This window comes from Halichoerus grypus, chromosome 10 (genome assembly GCF_964656455.1).
Source record: "Halichoerus grypus chromosome 10, mHalGry1.hap1.1, whole genome shotgun sequence".
Taxonomy (NCBI): domain Eukaryota; kingdom Metazoa; phylum Chordata; class Mammalia; order Carnivora; family Phocidae; genus Halichoerus; species Halichoerus grypus.
In genome coordinates, this window is record NC_135721.1 from 120,983,216 (window position 1) to 121,001,628 (window position 18,413).

The 18,413-nt window shown below is 46.4% G+C and overlaps 1 long non-coding RNA gene across 2 annotated transcripts in view; it reads right to left on the minus strand.

Annotated features, from left to right (window-relative positions):
• Positions 1-18,413, minus strand: part of LOC118554082 (uncharacterized) — a 53,442-nt gene that overhangs the window by 7,326 nt on the left and 27,703 nt on the right. For both annotated transcript variants that reach the window (XR_013442058.1, XR_013442057.1), the window contains exon 3: positions 5,546-5,651. This is a non-coding gene — a long non-coding RNA (uncharacterized LOC118554082). The remainder of the gene's footprint in view (positions 1-5,545; positions 5,652-18,413) is intronic.

An 18,413-nucleotide genomic window follows, 5' to 3' on the forward strand; every position in this document is an offset into this window, starting at 1 on the left:
TGGAATATAATACTCTTCCTTCAAGTAATTAACTCTTCTTATTCCCTGCATCACAGCACAGGCATTCTTTCTCAGGGAAGCCGTACCTTATAGTATTGTGTACCTTTCATAATAAGTACTTGTTAAAATTTCAATTTTACGCTAATTTGATATATGATCATGTGATTAGTATCTGTCTCCCCCCCACCAGACTCTAGCTCTAAAGAGCAGGAATCAAAGTATTTTGGCAATATCATTTGGTCCCCATCATTTAAGTCATGTCTGGCAATAGAAAGTGTGCTTTTCGTAAGTGTTTTTTTGAATGCATTGAAACCTTCCCGTGGCTTTCTCACTCAAATCATCAGGAAAGATCTTGATGGGTTGCTGGGGCATTACTGGTACCATGGTGATTAAGTCTCGATTTACTGATGTAAGACTTTGACAAGGAGAGTGCTCCTCCAAAAGGGGGAGCCATTCCCTTGAACCCAGTGTCCCCACCATCCTAGAGAGACCAGGGTCCCTGTCTCAGGCCCAGCCCAACCATCTCTTTGCCTTAACTCAGACTCTCAGCTGTGCTGGAACCAGCAGCCCCTCTGACTGGATGAGGCCCTCCAGCCATCCTCACCCCCATCGGGACCCACTCCAGCCACCTGCTCCTGCCCTGCTCCAAGTGGGCAGGACTCAGACTCAGAGACCACAGCACCTACTAACAGCTAGCACAAACTCCTCTGTCACTGTGATCATCCTTTTCTCCGGTCCCCTGTCAGTTTCACTTTGATCTCCTCAGTTCTCTGCTAGGCTTCAGTTTGAGTTTTGTGATCTATTCTTCCTTTCTGTACCCAGCACACCAAGGGTGATGAGAGAACTGCACTCAAATCCCAGCTCTGCATGAACTAGCTGTGTGCCCTTGAGCAAGTTACTTAACCTTTCTGAGCCTGTTTCCTAATCCACGAAATGGATGCAATAAATCTATGTTCCAGGGTGGCTGTAGAGATTAAACAAGATGATATAAAGGGTGGATCTAGCACGGTGACTGTCAATAGTAAGTGATAATCAATTATTAATTTCCCTTCTTTCTTTCCAGGTTTCTCTCTCTTGTTTCTTCCTGTGGCACAATGCTGTCTCCCTTTCTGTTTTCCACTGTTCTGTCTACAGAACGTTTTCTAACTCTCATAAAAATAGCACTACATAAAACAAAATTGCACAGTATTTTTATATCTTCCGAATAACTCAATTCATTTATAGGCTGGTCCATTTTAGTTATCTGAACATTACTAAGCCACCTGGAACTGGTAAAGGTCTATATTCAGTCAGAAAACGAAGAGCTAAATCAATACTTTAAAAAAAAAAACACCAAGAGAAAGACATTTTCCTGGAGGCCCACGGCCTCATATGGAATGTGTCAGCCTATGGCTGCTTCTTCTGGCTGGAAGACAATGCACAAGAAACCCTTTATATTTTAAATTCGACACAGCAGCCATGACGATAGTGGAAGAATGGATGCCCATACTTCCCGGGAAGAGGGATTTGGCAGGAGCTCCCTATGTGTTACCCACAGGGTGCTCAGATGTGTCTGTAAGCGCTGGAGATTTGACAATTCAGAAAGAAATGAAGAACTTAGTGGGGAAAAATGTTATCAATTTATTTTTGGTATAGTTAGTGGAATAATTAGGTAACAGTGAAGATCTCTAAGCTAAAGGGAGATTTCAAGACAGGATCATAATCAACTATGACAAACACAAGCACAGAGGAAAGCAGACAGTCCAGGGTTCAAATACTGGCAGCACTACTTTCTGACTTAGTAACTTCGATCAAGTTACTCTGTCTCTCTGGGCCCCTTTTTCTTCACCTGTAAGTCAGAAATTAATGTTGTTTATGTTATGTTGGAATGTTGTAGCTGTTAAATAGTCTGTTACACATACCAAGAACAGTGCCAGGCACCTAAAAAATACTTAATTAGGGGGAAGGTATGATTATTAATTATTATTAGTTACAGGGTTTCTGGCACCTTCACCTCTACCACTTATTATTGAGAAAGATACTTGCATAGCCATGGAAATGTTGGGGATTATCTCCAAGAAAAAGTGGTGAGACTGACATTTCTCAGGAAGTTCTGGATGAATTAACACAACCTAGAGTCCAACTCTTGGACTTACATATAGCTTAGGGACCTGATTTTGTCAGCACTGAGATAAGGGCAGACTCACACTAACGAAACTCATTAGACCAATGTATAAACCAGATCGCAGTCAATTAATTTTCTTTTTTTTTTTAAGTGACTCCACACTGGGCTTGAACTCAAGACCCTGAGATCAAGACCTGAGCTGAGATCAAATGTCAGACGGTTAACTGACTGAGCCACCCAGGTGCCCTGATCATAGTCAATTAATTTTCAGTGAGATAGGCAACTTTGAGAAGACTAGAATACTCAAGTCTGTGTGATCAGTGTATTTTCTCCCTGGGCTCACATCTATGTTGGAAGACAAGTCTACATAGGAACACTACATAATGAGAAAATTTCAATCAGAGCAGTGAGACATAAAAGATCTAAATGTAAAGTGGTTGCAGTCCATGCTACTTAAGCCAACAATCGCATATTAGGGATAGACTTTCCCATGCTGTGTATTGTGAAACTTTATCCTCTTTGCTGAGCTAACAAGGAAACATTCATTGATGATTTTGACCATTTAAAGATTTTTAAACTTCTGCACAGCCAAAATACCATAAACAAGTCAAAAGACAAATGACAAACTAGAAAAGTATGTGTAACACATATGGTAATCAAAAGGTTAAAATCTAATATATAAAGAGCTTTTATGAACCAATAAGGAAAAGAGCAATGCTACATTAGAAAAGTGGGCAAAAGGTATGACTAGGTAGTTCACATAAAAAGAATACAAGTAGTTTATAAATTGTGAATGGAAGCACACTGTGTTTATTTATTTTTTTTTTTTAAGATTTTATTTATTTATTTATTTGACAGAGAGAGAGACACAGCGAGAAAGGGAACACAAACAGGGAGAGTGGGAGAGGGAGAAGCAGGCTTCCCGCCGAGCAGAGAGCCCGACGTGGGGCTCGATCCCAGGACCCCGGGATCATGACCTGAGCCGAAGGCAGACGCTTAACGACTGAGGAACCCAGGCGCCCCAGCACACTGTGTTTATGAGTAAATAGTTGCTAAACATTGTCAAGCTAAGTGGAAATGATATTTTCTTATTGTTATTATTTGCCTTTTTTCTTTTTTTTTTTCCCCATTTGCCTTTTTTGGTTAATGAAGTGTGTATATATGGCTGTATATTTGTTTGTACATGGTATTATATTTTATACATTTTATACATTAAAATGTATTATTTTATTAGTTGCTTCTATCTTTTGCCTATTTTTTTTTTATTGGAGTATCCATTCTCTTATTGATTTAAAAGAGCTCTCTAGGCTTCTTGAGACAGGGTCATGAGGAGAAGCAGAATATCCTCTGTGTGCCAGATTCTTTCATATAAATTATCTCATTTACCCTCACAACAATCCTAGGAAATAGGTGCTGTAATCCCTATTTCACAGCTGAGGACCCAGTGGTTCAGAGAGACTGGGTAACTTGCTCAAAAACACATAGCTAGGAAGGACTATTTGAACTCGAACCTAAAGCCATGCTCTTTCCTCTCGTCATGCAAGTGCCTTTTCAGAAGTCTTCAGGCTCTTCTGACCATCACCTAATCTCTGACTTGCTACAACATCTGGGGACCCAGCTGCAGGGCTAGATAGCCCCAGCTCATTCTTGAAGCAACAAAAATAGGTCAGAAGTAATAGGTAGGCTAACATTAGTCATACTGTCCTTTTTCTAGCATGTTCCGTGTTTTTAGGAATGAGTCCTGGACACCTGATTGCCCACAGAATTGCAATTTCCTTTCCCTTCTTCCCTCAGTTTCCCTGTTCCCCTGAAGCCAGGCCAAGTCAGACTCCTATGCTTAAAAGAAGAAAGGAACTCATACTAAACAGGAGTAAGCTATCACCTATCTCCCCTCCTTTAAGAGGAAGATTTGTAACTTGATTGAGTCAGATAGTAGAGCTGTGGGGTGAGAATCCATATGACTAGTAGGTGGGATCACCAGAATCATAACCAGGAGGGCAGCCCTTTCTTCAGCCTCTCATCAACATCTACAACATCTGCTGTCACATCCTCATATGCACCTGGTGTACCAGTCCCATCTAATGACCTGTAGTGCCCAACAGGCTTGGCTGTGACATACCTCATGCCAATACACAGGCATCTCTTTTCCACCTAGTAAATCCTTTTACATCCTTCAGGTACGAACTCACCTCTACTGTGAGGGACCTCCAGACCCTCCCTTCCAATGTGAAGGATCTTCCAGTTTCTCCCCTCTACTAGGAAGGACCCTCAGACCCTCCCCTCCATTTTGAAGGACCTCAGATACTCCCTCTGCTATGAAGGATCTCTAGACCCTCTTTCCGAAAAGGCAGAGTTAGTCCTCCTTCTCTGTGCTCCACAGCCCCTGTGCTGACCTCTGCCATAGCTTTGACCGAGTGTTACTGTAGTTTGTTATATGTCTGGGCTCTCCACCAAATTCAAACCGGGATTCGCTCTAGGACAGGAACCCTGCTCAATCATCTCTGCATCTCCAGGGTTCAGCACAGGGTGGAGAATGAATGATAAGGGCTTCCGATCCTGATGTCTCTCCTCCCCACCCAGCCTGTGCCTAGACTCACAGGGCTGGTTCCTGCCTTAGATCTCACTCTGATTTGCTGCTTTGAGTAATCTGCTTCCTTCCTTCCCCAACATTCTATGAAGATTAGTTCCTATCTCCATCTTACTGTGAGGGCCTGATAGACCTCTTACGTGGTACTACCTGTCAGCTGCCCTTGCACCACGAATTCTGCCTGCTTGATGGGACAGTCTCAGAGCCTGGGCTTTAGTGAGAATATGCAACCTCTTAAGTCCTTCCTGAGCTGGCTGAGTTACCCCAGCCCTGGCCGTACTCCCAGGTTAAGTTCAGGACCAGGCTCTAACCCTCCTGGCCCTCTCCATGGTCTTGTGGGCATGAGGCCAGGCCTCCTCATGACTATAAGGTTCAAAATTTGCTTCCAGCTTGACCGCCAACTATTCTGCTCCTCCCCTATACCACTTCAAGTATGTCAAGAGGCAAATAAGCTGAGTCACTCCTGGACTAGGAGTCCTGCAGCATCACGAGCAAAAGCAACAGAGCGAGAAGAAATGAGCTCATCCCACAGAGAGGCACTTAAAGCAGCCAGGCAGCCTACAGCCCCTGGCAGGCCAGGCAAAGGACCACCTAGATCACAGCTGTGTCCTCTCTGCTCTTGCCATTCTTTGGAGGGAAGTGCTCTCAGGGCCAAAGCCTAGAGATCCATTCACACCACAGCAGTCTTGGCACAGGGGAAGGACTGTGGGATCCCACCAGGCTGTTGCCAGGACCCTCATTTTTGCACACCTCCTCAAGATGAGCTGCTGAACCAGGGGATGGGGGACTGTGTGTCCTGATCTCTAGGGGAAGGATGTTTGAGAGTCATTGCTGAGTTGGTCTTTAATACTCACAGACATCCACTCTGGGCAAGCCCCAAAGATCACTAGATCATCATTTCTGCCCAGAAGGGTTCATGGTCCAGTAGATGAGGATGTTAAAGCATTCCAGATTGGGCTCCTGTAGAGAAAAAAAGATACAAGTAGAGACAGAGAAGTCCAAACAAAGCCCCCTTGTATGGAGTATGGTTGAAAGGAAAGAGCATTGGCCGAAGGGTAGGAAGAGCTGATTTCATCTCAAGAATTACATATTGAGACGTTCAGACAGTTGTGGTACAGAAGGAGTGGAGAGAAATGAATCTGGGTGACTAGGATATAGGGAGGACTTCATTTTGAAGACCAGATTGCTACAGCAAAAACAGTAGAACATTCACTCAGTTCGGGCACACAGAAGAAACAATGAAGGGGGAGTAAAGTTGACATGCTTAGGTTTGTACAAGTTGAGTCTGAAATGTTGGGTTGGAATGGAACCCATTAGCTCTGTCTCCCTGAGCCAGGTGACCAGAGACTTGTGGCCTTGGGCAGGGGCCTTTCAATGAGGAGTGACCAACAGATCTAATCACACCATCTTTGGGATGCTTGGATCTAAGAGATAAACCCAGACAGCAGAGCGGCCTGCAGGTTGAGAGAAACCCAGAGAAGAGGCAGGGAGCAGAAGCAATGAGGTGCAGAGACACCAGGCAGAAGAGGCCATGGGGCATGCAGACAGCGGTGGCTGGTGTGAAGCTGTGACCCAGTGAGAGTAAATGCTTGGAAGGGGTAAGAGAAATCAATACACTCACCAGAGGGAGAAGCCATGAGATAGAAGTGGAGATAGAAAAGCATTAAATCACAAGCATGGTGAAGTGACAAAGGCAGGAAGCAACGGTGCCCATTTCTTAGGAAACCATGGGATACCTGGAAAGACAGCAAGCATTTTCTGTTCATCCACAGCTGCTGGACTCCAGGGAGAGGTGCAAGCTTCTCTCTCCCTGGCTCTGCCTCCAAGCAGGAGGCATGCCAGTATGCATGGGCCAAGGGCCAGGATGCTAACTGAGCCACAGGGCGAAGGATGAATCTCCCTCCTTTATGATTAGCAATTTTCCGATATTCTCCTTCTTCTCCTCCCAAGTGCTTGAGAAGGGAAATGGCTTAGGTTTGTTCTCACTTAGGATCTGTGTTTCCAGCCCATCAAGGAAAACCTGGAGTGGGTGGGTAAGTCAAGATGAGCTGTGGAACTTAGAATCCCTATCCTGCTCAGTATATTCGTCTTGGGCTTTGCCATTTTGCACCAGTGGAGTGGGGAGTGAGGATGCGCCCCATGGTGAGGATAGGATAAAAAAAGATACTAAAACATTCGAGGTTTCTGGTCTCTAACAATAGAGACCGTACCTAGGGACCTTAAAGAAAAAGGGATTTGTTGGAAGGATATCAAGTAGCTTGGAGAACTGATAGGAAGGCTGGAAAACCGGCCTCAGAAAAGCCAGGTAAGAGCCTACTACAGGGACCGTCCAATTAGGTCATTGCTGCTGCCCCTGGACAAATGCCTCCAATGTGCCAGGCTCTGGATTCCTCCAAATAGAATGAGCACTCAGATGCAGAGCAGCCCAAACCAGCACATGTTGTCCTTTGAGGTCAGTTAAGTCTCCCTCCAGCCCAGGTCAAAGCAATCTTCCACATTGTTCAATCGAGCACAACGAGAGGCCAGAACCGCAGAGAAAGAAAGTGTGCATTTGTCTGGCTTTGTTCCCTGGGCACATGTTTCTTTCAAAGTCTCCGGAAGAAGGAATGAGCAGTAGCGGTTGTGGAAGGATGGGTTTCAGGTCTCAGGGAATCCTGGGCATCCTCCAAATTCCATCATCCCCAACATGACTTAACTCATCCCAGTTGGCAACCCTGGCCAAGAGAGCGCCAAGCTGGGACCTGAAGGGTGAGTAGCTGTTAGCCAGGCAAAGAGAGCGGGGAGGAAAGGAGGTCCCGGAATATGCAAAGGCTTGGTGCATTTAAGTAACTGAAATTGACTCCGCATGTCTAGGAAGACAGGCAAAGCAGACCGTGGGCTGAGATTTGCTGGAGAGGAAGGAGTAATAGAGAGTTTGGATTTTATACTGAGGGCAGTGGGATGCCATTGATATATTTTAAGTTGAAGACAGACATGATGACATTCGTGCTTTAGGAAGGACAACTGACTTCCGTAAGGATGGTAGCTCCATGGATAAGGACTTTGTCGTGCTTACCATTGTATCACGGGCACCAAAACACAGGTGGTGTGGGTAGACACTTGGGAAGTGAGCGAAGTCATGACCATTCTGTGCAAGACCATCAGTCAGGAGGTGGCCATTAAATAATATTAAATATTAAATAACCTGTGGTGGTCTGAACCGTAGTGATGGGCTGTGGGGGGTGGAGAGAAGTGACCAGATTCACGGGATGCTTGGGAGATAGAATAAATTAGATGCTGGTAGGGGAGCAAAGTATCAAGGATGATGGCCTGGTTCCTCATACAGACAGATGAATGGCTGGGGGTGGGGGGGTTCCATCACCCGAGATAGGAAAGGTGGGAGGTCTGGCACAAAGATGAACAAATTCATGTGTTGACACATTGTTTTAGGCATCTCGGGAAGGTCCAGGTGGAGAATTCCACTGGGAAGTTCATTACAAGAGGTTTCCAGGGAAGCACATCTACCCCTCCAGAGAGACTACAGGTGGAGACCGAGCAATCCCTCCAGAGAGCAGCTGCAACAGCTGAGCCCAGGATGCTGGGGCCCTGGGAAGTCCCATGGCCCAGACCCTGGCCCAGTCTCTGCCCTTGACTCTGCCATTAAACATTTATGTGATAAACGCCAAGGGCTCACTCTGTGGCCATCCTGATGTCTTCCCTTCCCTCTCCAGTTCCCAGCCTCGCCACTTCCTTATGACTGCAGGGAGGACGGCCAGCTCTGCTTTTAGGGAGACTGAGCCTGATCGCTGCCCCAGACCTCTTTCCCAGAATTACGTAAGCTAGTCCAGAATGCCGGAACCTCAGTGTAAGACGGCACAGGCTGATCGAACTGCGGGCTCACACCACATGCTTATATTGCTTTTATAGTTAAAATCGTAAAACTAAAACAAATCACCTAACAAGATGTTGATACACATTCTAATGGCTCCTTATGTAAGGAAAAGAATCCTGCTTTGTCACTGTGCTGCTGTCATGTCATTGTGCTACTCCTGTTTCTCGGGGTTCAGATGTGAGGCCAGCCTGTCTTACAGCAGCTGGGAAATAAGCACGGAGGAGCCTGGGGGGGGGATGAGGGGGGAGACTGAGTGATTTGTGTTACTCAGTCTCTAGTAGAAACTGCCCTGTTCTCTGACTTTTCCATGAAAGAGGACTTCAACCACCTCTTTATTTTTTTTTAAGACTTTAAAAAAAATTTTTTTTAAGTAATCTCTACGCCCAACATGGGGCTCAAACTCACTACCCAGAGATCAAGATCTTCATGCTCCACCGACTGAGCCAGCCAGGCGTCCCTCTACCACATCCATTTTGACCTCGAACTTTATAATTGATGAAGTGTCTTCTTTCCAGCTTATCAATTAACTCGGGCAAAAGACCCTACGGGGAAAGCGTCCCCTGATGGGAACTGAAACTACCCCCTCAAGGAAGAAGGACTGCCCAGAGCCAGCAAGACCCTGCAGGACTGACCCCAAGACAATGATGGGCTTGACCTTCACTGCCCACCTGCTCGTACTCACCAACCTTTGCCCCACATCTTCCTTATATAAACCTGGAAGTATTTTTGGCACTTTGCAGTCTTTGAGACATTAGTCCTCTGTCTTCCTGGTGCTGGCCTCACTGAAACAAATTCCTTTCTTGTTTCACTACCACTCATTTCTCTGCCTTTGCATTTTTTCAGCAGCAAGTGGCTGAACGTGCTCTGTTTGGGAATCCCAAAGACATGTGCTTTTCCACCCCTGCGTCCTGGCTACGTCTAGGGCCTGAAGGTGTAGGGATGCTGGGCCACTGCTATTGGGGTGGGGGGGGGTACTGTATCCCTTCACCCTATAAACTTATGAGTCAAAGAAAGTGCCATCAACATGAACAGGAAAGAAAAGGAATAAGTTCGTGGATTTTGTTGAGAACATGGTTGAGGCATACAGATTTTTCTAGAAGAGAAGGCTTTCCTATTTTGTGTGATAACTCAATAAGAAATCAAATAGTGCATACATTCTGAACCTTAAATACTTAAGTGCTATTTAAATGCTAAATTCATTTAGTCTGAAAAGTTAAATAATACTCTAACAAATGTAAGTAATAAAGCCTGTGCTGCCCAAGGTCTGTTTGCTCTCAAATGCATCCTGCCCTTCCCCTGCTTTGCTCTGTGTCACAGTGGGCTGACCCCACAGGCTCCCCTGTCAGCTGGGTCACAGCTAGGTTGAGCATGGGAGGCACTGGAAGAAACCTGGAGAACAGGAGGAAAGGACATCCAGGCCACAGTGGGGGATGGAGAAAGGGCCATCCCTGTGGAATCCGGTAGGGTTCTCTGGTAGCAAGCAACAGATACAGACTTGGGCTGATTTAAGTATAAATGGGATTTATTGGGAGACTATAGGAAAAGTCAGAGAATTGTTTAAAAAAAACAAAAAAGCTGAATAGTCAGCTTTTAGAAAGACCTACAGCTCCGAGATCTAGGGACTAGGAATTAGCAGTCTCTTTAGGAAGCTTGGTTGCAGTAGCTGCACTACACAGTAATCACTTTTGTTCTTGGATCATTCTGCGCAAAACTCAACATCCAGGAGGGGAGGGGAAGGGTCCAACTGGCTCAGCATGAGTTAAGTGCTCATCATTGACCCTGGGGGGTAGGGGGGGAAGCAAGATCCCAAGGCCAATGCAATGCTGGCAGAGAAGTTTTCCCCCCAAAAGTGAGAGCAAGTGGAGAGCTGTGTTATTTGCACCCTGGGCCCACAGTAAAAATGAGGAGGGCATGAAAAAGTGGCCCTAAAAGGAAGCAAGAGAATCTTCCTCTCTAGCCAAGAAACCAAGAACCAACATGGAGGTCAACCTGAGGATAAAATGGTTGGGAACAGACGATGGATTTGGACTTGCTACTTCCTTTGAGCCAAAGACAGGTGCCTGCTTCCACATAACTTGGGGCCTGTCAGGGGAATCCTCAAGCCAACCAATTCTGGGATGGATGAGATGGGGGTGGGGTGGGGCAGGTTCCCAGACAGGAGGCCAAAGCATAGGGCAAGGGTAGGCCTACCTACTGTGTTAACAGCTAGGGTGTGTTGGAGCAGCTCTGTTTGTACTCAGAACTCATTACCACAGGGCCGTTGAGTATGCAGCAGCATTGTGCCTGGAAGCCAAGCTCTGAAGAAGCATCCAAGGGCCCTGGTTAATGGAAGAATCATAACTTCACTCTTCAAGTGGAATCAGTGGGTGAAGGCACAGGTTTGTGAAAGGGCCCGTGAAGGATTTTCTGGGATTAAGAGCGTAGCAAGGATGCCAGCTTGGTCCAAGCTGTGTCCTCGAATGGAGTGAAGATACATCTGGTTATGTCTCTACAGACCTGCTGGTCTCGCCAGCCAGACATCTATTGGCAAGAGGCTATGAGGGGCTTCCCGGGAGAAAACTCACCCTAAACAACGAGGGAACCAGAGAAGATGACCTAGTGAACCAGGCCCTCATCCTAGGCAATTCTGAGTTCAGACAGGAGATTGGTGTCCAACGAATACATATCTGAATTTTCAGATAGGGTGAGGAGAGAGAGAAAAAGAGAGAAAGAAGTTCTGAACCCTGAAAAGTGAAAACATCAGTGGGAAACCTAGAAGGATTGCTGTGCTAGAGAGCTTGGAAAGCCCTTTCCTCCTGCATAGTGCAGCTGCTGGGCTTCCATCGGTTCCCACAGTTCCCACCGTTCCCACCGCTCCCACCGCTCCCACGGCACGATGCTCCTGGTACTCCAGGGCATCTCAGCATCAGTGGCCGTGTCGGGAGGATGCCATGTAACTGTACCCATCGGAGGGTAGCTAGAGCCAAAGAAGAATCTATCTGCAGATGTCTCTGGGTCACCTCCCCGGCTTGTAAACAATGTGAGACACCCCTGGGCCCCTGAATGATCTGCTGTGAAATTTTTGCCTGGGGATGGGAGTTCTGTGTTTGAAGTTAGGGGCAAGAGCCCTCAAAATACAGGTTATTGGATGAAGAACATTCAAAGCAGAGGGGGTGGTAAAGCATTTAGATAAAAATAGCCTGAATAACTGCATCTTCCAGGACTGGCCCAATTGCTATCACTTAAAAAACATCAAGCCATCTTCAGCTCGATGGTGAATGTGCAGTGGCTGGTCCATGCATTCGTGGTAAAGAAGCCCTGTTTCTCCAAGGAGGAGCCCTCGTTCAGCCTGGGGGCTGGCTGGCCTACCATCTCCCTCCTTCCTTCCCTCCCTCCCTCCTCCCCTTCCTCACTCTTCTTCCCCAGGTCTCTGTCTTTCTTTCCCTCTTCAGTCTTTTCCTTCAGATTTCCAGACCTTGTAGCAGCTACTTTCACAAAAGCTGATGGTTCATACCTTCCAGGAGGGAAAGTTGAGGAACTGCAACAGAGTTGAGTGTGTCTGGTTGGTTTTTTTTTTTTTTTTTTTCCTTGCTTTTGTTTTTTGTTTTAAGGCTGAGCAGCAAGATCACAGAACCTGCAGGTTTGCTGCCTGCTCTGTGGGACAGAGAGCAGAGAGAGGAGATGAAAGCCTAGCCGACCAGAAGAAAGGAAACTCAAAGGAAGCTCATTGAAAGGGGGGGAGGAGACTTTGCTTAAGCCATTGGGGTGGGAGGCGGACACTGCCCCAAGCATGTGTTGCTGTTTCCATTGTCCAGATGGTGTCATTTGCCCTACAAAACAAGCAACAGACATGATTTGGATGCTCAGAAATAAATGTGTGAGTGAGTCGTGTGGGAAATGATGCCCGCGGCCACTATACTTAAACAGAAGCAACGGAACCATGCTCGAAAGCAACTGCCCAGCCATTGCTGGCCTCCAGTTCATTTGAATACTCTATTTACATTGTTACCGGCTCTATTTGCACAACTAGAACTTCCACCTGCTTGTAATTTACTTAGGACACATACTGTATTTACATGGTATAGACCAGAGTGGGAAAACTGGTCGTACCAGTTTTGGGGCTGCAAAGAGTGGAAGCTCAGATGGAATGTTCCTCTTAGCTTCCCCAGACCCACTGCCCTTGCCACAGGTGCTGGCATATAGTAAATACAATGTAATAATAACAACAACAACAACAATAATTTCTGATAGAATGGTTTACTATGTCTTAGGCACTATTCTAGAGCTCACAATAGTAAAGTGAAGTATGTGCCATTATCATTTTTTTAAGATGTATTTATTTGAGAGAGAGAAAGAGAAAGTGCACGGGTGGGAGGGGCAGAGAGAGAGAGGAGAGAGAATCCTAAGCAGACTTCACACTGAGCCCAGAGCCCGACAAGGGGCTCGATCCCAGGACCCTGAGATCATGACCTGACCGGAACCGAGAATCAGACAGTTAACCGACTACACCACCCACGTGCCACAAGTATGTAACATTATTATCCCTATTTTACAGATGAGGAAACTGAGACATAGAGCGTTCCTATAACTTACCCATGGTTAGGCAGCTAGTACAGGCAAGAATCAGGAGGCTAAAGCCTGCATTCAAACCCAGCCAGTCTGGATGTACATGTTTTCATACCAGTTATTAACCAACATCAAGACTTCTGGTTCAAGATGGCAGTTTGGACAAGGGCAGTGGATGACTAACCTTCTTTCCCAAAAAACAACTAAAATAGTAAGTGCAGGAATTTTGAAAAGGTTTAGATCTACAAAGACAAAGACGGTGAGAGAGGAGACAATATTCCCAAGTAGTAATAAAATTTTAGAAGCTGGAAATCAGATGAATGTATGCTGGCTAGCTTAGGAGACCCAGAAAGCTGAATCCTAAACTGGTTGTGGGAAAAGACAAGAAACAGCAACCTGTTTTCATGGCAGAAACCCCCAAAGCTCAGGGACTGGAGACCCCACTGGATGGGGCTAAACAGGAAGGTTGATTTAAAGTCTAAGACGAAGACCCCTGGTTCTCTATAACCCCAGCAGAAGGTTTATTTTCTGGATAAGGTAAAAGAGGGCTTCTGGATTTGGGGATGCCAGGTACAATTGAGGGTAGGGGTCTTCCCTGCTGAAAGCAGGGGAATTAGATGTAAATTTGCATACTGAATGTTGAAACTCCCACCATTTTCTTCCCTCACAGCAGCTAGAGTGCTGGTTGCCAGGATCATACCCTCCAAGCAAAAGTGGGCAATCCATCTCTCTGGGGAATCCTACCAGCTTAAGAAGAAGGATCTAACAAAGAGACCCTAGGGGATCTCCTTACAGCGATGTTCACAAACCACATGCCCAAGCCAAGTACAAAGAGCTTCTGACTGGTACTTTTTAGTATTCTACTCCCTACTCCCTCTTTTTTTTTTTTTTAAGTAGTCTCCATGCCCATCATGGAGCCCAATGTGGGACTTGAAATCCTGACCCTGAGATCGACACCTGAGTTGAGATCAAGAGTCAGATGCTTAACCAACTGAGCCACCCAGGCTCCCCTTAGTACTTTACTCTTAAATATGATCAGACAACCTAAACTTCTACACCTAAAACTAATCAAACCATCCAAACAACCACTAAATGTCCCCAAACATTTGAGGAAAGCCTCCAATGTGAAAGAGAGAGACACAAACTATCTACCTAACGGGTATAATTTGAAGGAATTTGAGACAATAAATAGAGAAGACAAGATTGGATGCTGCCCCCATGGAAAAAGGACAGGGTGTGTTCTAAAGGGGGATCAATTAGATCAAAAAGAGGTCTTGGAAATGAAAACAGCCATAATAGAAAGGATAGAATAATTTCCCTTGGATATTTAGAGGACATTGCTGCATGGTCTTCTATCTTTTTTTTCTTTAGAAGTCTGATGCCATTATGATTTTTGATATTTTCTGTGCAAATTGGTTTTACTGTCCGGAAACTTTTAGGATCTTCTTTTTGTCACCAGTAATCTGATACTTCCCAAAGATGTGACTTAGGGTAGAAATATTTTCAGTGTTTGGTTTGGACCCTTCTTTGGAATCTTTGAACCGGAAACTTATGCCTATCTTTTCCAGGATATTTCAATTATTTTCAATATATCCCTATTATTATTTTTTTATTTTTATTTTTTTAAAAGATTTTATTTATTTATTTGACAGAGAGAGACACAGCGAGAGAGGGAACACAAGCAGGGGGAGTGGGAGAGGGAGAAGCAGGCTTCCCGCTGAGCAGGGAGCCGGATGCGGGGCTCAATCCCAGGACCCTGGGATCATGACCTGAGCCACCCAGGGGCCCCTATCCCTATTATTTCTTGATAATTTTCTTCCATCTGTTCTCTCTGTTCTTTATTTTTGGAATTCCTATTATTCAATTGTTGCACCTTTTTTTTTTTTTTTTTAAGATTTTATTTATTTATTTGTCAGAGAGAGAGAGAGCACAAGAAGCAGGGGGAGCTGCAGGTAGAGTGAGAGGGAGAAGCAAACTCCCCGCTGAGCAAGGCGCCCATTGCTGGACTCCATCCCAGGACCCCAGGATCCTGACCTGAGCTGAAGGTAGACACTTAACTGACTGAGCCACCCAGATGTCCCTTGTTGCACCTTCTTACTGGTGCTCAAATTCTCTCATATTTTGTCTCTTATCATCCATCTCTCTGTCTTTTTGTCCTTCAGAAAGATTTCCTCATTTTCATCTCATTTCTGGGCCAGTCCTGGGGAGGGAGCTCCAAGAAGTCTGGACTGGAGAATCCAGGGAAGCAAGCCCTCCAGGAAGACTGTGACATCCCATGACGTGGCATCCATTGTCCTGCGGTGTTTGAGCTGCAGGTGTGGGGAGGTGACACTGGGGAAAACCCTCTCTGGTTCTCTTGTTGCTATGGTACTGGGATCCCACTGCGACCCTCTTGTCCGCTGCCCCTCCTCACCTTTCCCATTCTCCGATTCAAACCGAAATTCTGCCTTTACAGTGGAATCTATGGACAGAAGTGGGAGAATTGGTGATATAAGATCATCTTCTGAACCCTGGTGTATTAATATATTTCTTTAAAAGCCTCTCTTAATACTGGCCACCCCTAAGAACTGGATTCCATGGATGCCCAGTGAGTGACCAAGACTTCAGTTTGGACACTCCCTTCTAAGAGCCAGTGCCTGGGTAAAAGGCAAGGATCAACCTGGTAGTCCCCTATAGCAGTTAGGGACTCAGAACTTGTCAGGAACACGGGACAGGAAGATTTTTGTTAGGCCTCAGGTAACACACCACCGCCTAGGCCTTGCTGCGTCCTGGGATGCCAGAGGACTTGTTTCCTTAGCAACGATAATCATGTGGCAGGAACACACAGAGATGTGGAGATGTTGCTTAGCAACTCTGCTGCACCTGCTGGGGCTCTGGGCCGGCAGCTTGGGCCGGGGAGCCTGGCTGTGAACTTGGCAGCTCCTATCAGAGCTGGCAAAACGAGGAAGACCTAACTGGGCAGGTCCAGTTTGGGTCCTGGGCTTTTGCAGGGATGACAGAAGCACAGATGGAGAAGCTGAGGCAGATTGGACTGGCTTTCCCATAGAAATGGGATGTGGGAAGTAATGGCAAATGTAGAAAGAGCAGGGCTGGACAGGAGAAATGACTGTTGGGCTGATGTGGGGAGCAGTTCTCTGACTGGCTCCCCATGGAGAAAACTCTTACATCTTAGAAGATGGGTCTCCAGAACCGTGAGGAGGGATATTCCTGGCTCAGGACCCAACTCCACAGGGCTTGTCAGGGACTTGAATCAAGCCAGAGCACCTGGTCCCTAAGGGTTAGCCCAAGGAGAATTCCCCTCTGCAAGAAAGCAGAGCTCTTCACAAAGGGTAGACACTGGTAGTAGTCACAAGGTACCACGAACCAGTCCCAGGAACGTGGCTCTGCAACCATGGGGCCATGGGGAGCTGTCCATGGTTTGGGGTGGCCTCCCTGCCAGCTCTCTCTGACCCTCTGCCAGGGCCTGGTTGACTGGCAGGGGAATGGTGGGGACAAACTGCTCAGATTTTAACTCAGCTTCCTCACCCAAGAGCAAGGAACTGAACTTGGTATTTCAGTTTATCTATCTGTACAATGGGAATGATAAGAATGACCACTTCATGGATCATCATAAGGATTAAATGAGTCTACCAACCCAGTAAAAGTGATTATTACAGTTCTTGGCTTATAGTAAGTGCTCAGTAAAATTATCATCATGATCATCCTCACCCCAACCCTGACCCCCCAGCAACTGACCTCGGAGGCAGACTCTCTGGCCAGGTCTTCTCCATTCTCTCTTGATGGCCCCCTCCGAGCACATGGTGGCACATAGTGGCAAGAATTCTAGACCTGCTGCTTTTGCAACTGGAATGTCCCTTCCCTTGAGGAGCTTGCTGAAGGTTTGACCATCCTTGACCAGCTGACTTAGTTTAGTGAACCAAGTGCTCCTCCAACCCTTGCTGTCCCAAATACTCCAGTTCTTCACCATGGTGCTGCTCAGTAAATTGCACATATGGCATGTCACTTTAAGAGAAGGTGAGGGCATGGATTTGGGAGTTGAGCTCAAGTCCCAGCTTCTGCCATATGCTAACCATGAGATCCTGAACAAACTGCTGAGCCTCTGTTTTCTCATCTGTAGTACAGGAAAGTCATTGTACCTAACCACCCTGGTATGAGCTGTGCCTGGCTCCTGATCAATGTTAGCAATGTTAATATGAGTTGATAGCCAGAGATGGGAACTAAGATTTCTCTCTCTCTGTGGCTTAACATCTTTATAAGCTGGATCCAAGTGAGAATGTGAGGACTGAAGGGGTGACAGATCCCATGGGTCCCTCAAAGGGAGAGAGGACCCAGAGCAGCTGGGGGTTGGAAGAAGTGCCCCCGTTTCTTCCATGAGGTGATGGTGGCAGCTGCGTCAGCTGCTTTGCCCTCCTGGGCCCATGCCCCTGATTCTGCTGCTCTTTGGTGCTGAGGGAATCCCAGCCAGCCTGCCTTAGGTACACTTCCCCATGCCCTCCACTCCAGCCAGCTTGAGGCCCCTCTCCCTGTCTCCCTCTGAGCCACAGCGGAGAGAGCCTCTTGCCTGTGCTTCCTGCTTTCTCAGCTGAGTTTGTCCCCCAGATGACCCTACAGCTGCGTCTTTCTAAAATTAGTTGGATCCTGCACTTGACTCTGATAATTAATTACCCAAATGGAGAAAATTGAATAGTTAACTGGTTCACAGGAAGATAATTAGCTTTTCTGAGCCCCTGTTACAGGCAAATAAAGAGGAGGATTGTTTCTCGATTGCCTTCATTAAAGGGAGTCCCTCTCACCCCGGGGGGCCCTGCCCCAGAGGCCCTCGGGGCCCTGTAGGGTTCCTTCAGGCTCCTGGTGCTTCATCCGCAAATAGAGAGGCAGCTGGTGCAGTGTAGCAGCACACGCTTCTGACTCTAACAGGCCGGGGTTCAGGCCTTGGTACCCATGTAACTTTGGACAGCGATACCACCTCTCTGAGCTTCACTTTCCTTATCTGAAAATGGGGATGACAATGCGTACCCCACAAGGGTACTATAAGCATTAAATGATGTAATGTAAGGAAAATGTTTGGTTCTTTGCTGATTGATGGGTTTTTTTGCTGATAAAAGTCTTCATGAAGTTCATTGTTCACTGATGAAGCATGCATTGATTGGGAGCTGTTTTACCACATCATCATTATTGCTCCCACCACAGCACCATGCCCTCCATCGTGGAAACACAACACAACAGATCTGTCAGCCAGTGCAACGCACAGAAACCAAGGGACATTACATCAAGATGAAATCAACATTCTGTGCTGACTGATGCAT